We start from the raw sequence: 6,000 nt of genomic DNA on the forward strand, positions 1-6,000 counted from the left end.
ACCTTGTTCCTTATGGTTTAAGGCAATACGTGATCACATTAGTACATATGAGGAATTTAAAGCGGCATTGATCGCGAATTACGAAAATGACTTTTTGCTGGCAAACAGAGATGCCACTCTTAGAAATCAACATTTCAATCCTCGATTGCACAAATCTATTGTAGAGTTTGTTATAAATGTCTATAATGAATTAAAGGTTGTTAATCCCTTGCAATCGGAATCAAGAATAATTGCATCGATTCGCAATTTGCTTCCATTTAAATTACAGCAGATCTTATTTTCCACACAGTGTATGAGTTTCAGTCATTTATTAATGCTTGTACAATGCTACGAAACTCAATACCATGCTATGAATCTAACACAATCAGGAATGGGTAAAAATAAGAATAATTCAGATCATTTGGTCCCTGTTCGGAATTTGAATATCCGAAGTGTGAATAATAATGAACCGAACCTAAGACGAGTATACTCTAGCAATCAAAATGAACAAAATAGACAAGGTTATGTAAGGAATCCGCCTAACCTAATCAACCGAAGTAGACACAAAAATAATAGAAATACATGTCGAAATCCTAGAGATGCTATCAATCCTATGTATAGACATAATCATTGTTCACGAGATGGTACTTCGTATCCAAATTCAAATCACGATGAAAGACATGTACAACCTAATGTAGAACCTAACCACGATTGTGCGGTACAATGCACTTTATTAGATTCATATGCCAGTGCGAATGTAACATGATTACCGTTAACGAAATTAGGTTAAACCCATGTTGGTTATAGATTCTTGTGAATTTTCGTTTTAAAGTTTGTGTTAATATTAATAATGAAAACGATGGTTATAAATATTTGAAATGCATCTAGTTAAAGAGTTAGTAGCACCCAACATTCTTGATCAAATAAATAAGAATGAAAAATAACAATAGTAATGAAAAATGTGTTTATTTAATAACAAAAAGGTGTCTTTTGTTTCTGTAAAATAAATTTATTTACTTCCATTTGATTATTCAAACGTAGGTTATGTTTAATTTTTATTCTTTCTTATTAATGTGAAGAATCATAATTCAATTTATAATTAGTTAAAGGCAAAAAAATTACTTTATATCAGATTGATTTGTGTTTAATTGTCAAAGATTATGTTAAGAATAAGATCCATTCTATAAAATCAATTATTCAATAACTACCTTGAATGAAATTCTTCTTTATTTATGACATCTTAGTGCTACTATGTATACATTACAATTGCAACATCTAACTTATTTGTTATACAATGCGCCCGAAAAGAATAAATATTATTTGTCACATCATCGTTTGTAATAATGATCGAAACTAGTAATCTTGATAATTTGTGTTTCACCCTCGTTAATTATATTTCTAAGCGACGATGTTTTTAATGATAAAGAATAAATAATAATGTAATAAAAGAGAAATATTAATGAAATCAAAGATTTATTGTAAATGTATTTATGTGAATGATAATAACTAATATTTTATATATATATGAGGGTTAACCAAAAAGTAATGAAGATATATACGAGGTGTGATCAAAATATAAAGAACATATGTAATGTACGAACATTAATCTAATCAGACCAGTGGTTCTTGAATATAAAAGCCAAGCCTACTCATGACTTTTATATTCAGTCCCTTTGTCGGGCGACATTTTCTATAACGAAATACTTTAGTTTGTATAATATTTACCTGTACCGTGGGCAAAAAGTGCTCATAAATATGTAATATACTTAGTAGAATGTTCATTTTAAATTAACAGAAAAGAAGAATGTTTTTAATATATGTAAGAGATTATTATGGGATAGTTATGGCTATGTACATGTTATGTGTTGACCTAGTCAAGTGAATTTATGTATTTCACGGTTTTAAAAAGGAATATTTAAGACATATCAAGCAATAAAGGTGAGACTAATGATCTTTTGAATATCTGAGTTGATTCTTGTATAAAGAAAAGTAATTATCGCTTCGTAACTTATATATTACAAGACGGACCAGGTTGACGACGCTTTTCTATAGAGTCGTTATAAAGTTGGTCACTTTTATGTGTCCTTTCGAATCAGGTATTGGACATTCCTCTAATATACAGGGTGTCTCAAAAGTCCCATGATAGAGTAACTCTGTTATTATCAGAGCTATAACAAAATGAAAGAGGGAAAACCGTCTCCAAATATGATGTTTTCAATCTAAGGTGTAGGATTTTTTTTAAATCGGACGAACCGTTTGTGCTGTACACTCTTTATATGCCCAACGTTAAATGAAAATGCAACGTTGCCATTTACCGGGAGATGAATAAATTTTGTAAGAGTACAATGAATAGGGGCATGTTCGAAATGGGGGCTGGTCATCGACATATTAGCGGAAAAGGCAGTAACTTCATTCACTTATGTTGTTGGTCCCAGTAAATATCAAGGTTGCATTTTCACTTAACATTTGGCATATAAAGAGTGTATAGGCCAAACGGCTCGTCCGATTTAAAAACTCCCTCACTTTAGAATGAAAACTTCATATTTGGAGACGGTTTTCCCTTCTTACATTTTGTTGTAACTCTGATAATAACAGAGTTATCTATATCAGGGGATTTTTGAGACACCCTGTGTATTAGAGGTATGTTGAATGCCTGATTCGAAAGGACCCACAATAGTGAACAACTTTTGTCAGGGATGTTGAGTCTGTAATTTTGTTACAAAATCACATAATTACTCCATTTGTTATTATGTCAGCCGTAAATGACCACCAACGGCGGCCATATTGGATTCAACTACCCTCCAGAATGGATATTCTTGAGGACTTTTTCAGGTTTCCTTAGAATGTGCTCAGCATCATTTTGGCTCTTGTTTCATTTCTATTGCAATTTGTTCAAGGTAAAGTGTCTTTTTTACGTACGTTGACTGGACTATTTTCCACCGCGAATTCTGTCGTGGAATGTAACGCTTAAAATATATAAAATGATAATCATGCCTGTTGTGCTGTATAGTTGCGAAACGTGGTCACTAACTCTCAGAGAAGAACGCAGTTTGAAAGTATTTGAAAACAAAATCCTTAGACGAACATTCGGACCCAAGAAGAACGGGAATGAGAAATGGCTAAACCTCCATAACGAGGAACTACATAATTTATACAGCTTACCAAACATTGTTAGGATCATTAAACCAAGAAGGCTGAGGTGAGCAAGTCATGTAGCCAGAATGGAAGAAATTAGGAACGCGTTCAAAGTATTAACTGGAAATCCAATCGGAAAACGACCGTTAGGAAGACCTAAACGCATATGAGAGGACAATATTAAGATTGATCTAACAAAAGTAGGAATACGAAATAGAAACTGGATCCAATTGACTAAGAACAGAGGTCAATGGAGAGCTTTTGTGAATGCAGTATTGAACCTCTGGGTCCCGTAGGCCATAGATTTAGTTAGTTAATATAAGGAAATCAAACTGCATAAAAGTAAATATATAATATATACTGGCTTATTCTTCCTCTACTTGGCAGAAGTGATTTTTTAGAAAATGAAAATATAGCTTCTAGAACCTTTCCTTGACAAAATTTGAGTTATTCCAGGCACCATTTCAGGTTTCTTTGTAGTGTAAAATAATGCCCCAGACCCATTTATTTGGAGTTATGACAGTTGTTGTTTCCTGCGTGAGTGCCTTGGAAGAGTTGTTGTTTCCTTGGGAATGTTCTTTGGAGTAAATGTTTCCTTAAGAAGATGCTATTTTCTTAGGAGCATTCTTCGGAAGAGTTACCATTTCCTTGCGTAGTAGGTGAATCTTTACGGAGCTAGTTCAAACAAATTGTAGACTTCGCATTACAACATTTTGAAAGTTGGAGGTAGATATTTCCATACGCTTTCTTCTACTTCGTTCCTACACTTTCACAGAAAGAAATTAGTATTTTTTTTTTTTTTTAAAAAATTTAGTATCTTTGAATGAAATACTTCCATTCAAAAGATAAAACATATTTTTAGAGATGTATTGGTGTTTGATCTAAGAGTATTTGTTACAGACATTTTAAGCAAGACTTTTGACGTTTTATATAGTTTTAAATTTATTTTCTAGAGATTTGCTACAAAACATATTCGAAATGATGATTGTACTAATTTAAATCGCATAAGAGATTGTAGAGCAACCAAATCTGGAGCGGAAAGAGAGGTGAATATTAACGGTTTCCGAATTTCACACAAAACTCATACCTATAAATCCCAACAGTAGCGTAGAAAAATTCAAAAAGTTTTGTTTGTTGCAGGTGTACTTCAGATTTCTCGCACGCGAGAACGCAGCAGTGAACAGTGAGGCAAAACGACGACAGTGACCGAGAAATCATTTCATGTCATGACCTCCACGCTCTTGTGAACTAACTGTATTCGTAGATCTTTGTTTTTTGTGTGGGGTATGTGAAAGAGTCAGTGTTCACACCTCAACCAGCAAACCTTCCGGAACTGCGAGCCCGCATCAACAATGCTTTTGAACTCATTGATAGGGAGAAGCTTCGCCGAGTGTGGGAAGAACTTGATTTTCGGCTTGATGTCTATCAAGCCACTATGGGGGCACATATCGAGTTTTTCTATGTGTGTGGAAAAAAAAATATTGCAATATATATAGTAATACAGTTATTATAGAGCTGTGAAATCGCTCGAATCATTTATAATAACCCTATACTTATTTATTCTTTAGGTGGGTAGTAACTGAATGTTAGGGTGGTACACATTGGTATGACAGTAATTCACAAACACCGATGATTAACTGGCTCTATGATGATTAGGCCTGTAGAAAGAATGGATAAATATGTCCTATTCTTAAATCGACAGTAAACGTTCTTTTACCGTTTGACATATGCATTTATCTGTTTGTTTAATCTATTCGATTTTAACGGAACTTTCTGTTTGATAATTACAGCAATGAATATAAGGAACTAGTTTTTGAAGTTCTGGCAATAGTTTTTGAACATCTCCCTTGCATTCTGCCACCACACTAGCACCATCACCACATTGATATATTATTTCTTCCACTAGTAATTCTCCTTTGGAAAGAACTTCAAAGACATTTGCAGTATGCCTTTAGATGATAAATCTGATAATTGAAAAAGTGTAGATGTTCATACACTTTCCAACATATCTAATTTTTTGTTCGAAACTTCAGGTGACGCATATTGCGCTTTCCGAGGAATATGTATAACAATGAACTTCAGTATAGAATTTTTTTTCATTGTGCACTTGAACAATGGTGTACAAAGTCGAGTAGAACTTAGTTCATAAGAATTTAGTTGTTGCAAATCTTTGAGTACATATCCTCAATCCTCATGATATGATACCTCATTTACTGTGAAAAAATGCACCACTTCACCTACATAATTAATATGATCTCTTTGTTGCTATTTGTTCTGCAACTGGAATTATATTAACAACATCTTTCCCCCTGCACTATTTTAATTTAACGTATTCCCAAATTTGAATAGCTTGTATCTTGCTTTTAGATTATACAAAATTATCAGATCCTTACCCCTTCCAATGCTGACTGCCATTTGCAAAATTCTGTCACAGTAAAAGTCTGATTTCGTAGAGTGTTTCATAAAATCTTCCTGTACGGATAGCAAATTGGTTGGCCCCTAAAAACGGGATATTCTAACTACAACGATACTTGTATTTTACATTCATACATACATACAAAATCATTTCATTCCCATCCATAGATGGGCGGGCCGCAGAAGGTTACGCCTTCTCTCTGGCCAGAGGTGGAAAGGATTGTAGATTCGAGAAAAGATGGATGGAAATCAGGATATTTACGAGTTTGGAGGGGTATAAGATTCAGCCTTAATGGGCTGTATGGTCGTTAATTATTGTGGCATAGCGAAGGGCGAAAAAGTGTAGTGGGCGAGTGAGCTGCCAAGAAAATGAGGTTTAAGGAGGGTATATGTGCGGAAGGTCTTGATATATGTGGCGAGCTGGATTATAGTCCGCTGTTTGAGCCTCTCTTTCATAGATTGCCAGCAGAT

Source organism: Thermobia domestica, chromosome 9 (genome assembly GCF_964235325.1).
Source record: "Thermobia domestica chromosome 9, izTheDome1.hap1.1, whole genome shotgun sequence".
NCBI classification, from domain to species: domain Eukaryota; kingdom Metazoa; phylum Arthropoda; class Insecta; order Zygentoma; family Lepismatidae; genus Thermobia; species Thermobia domestica.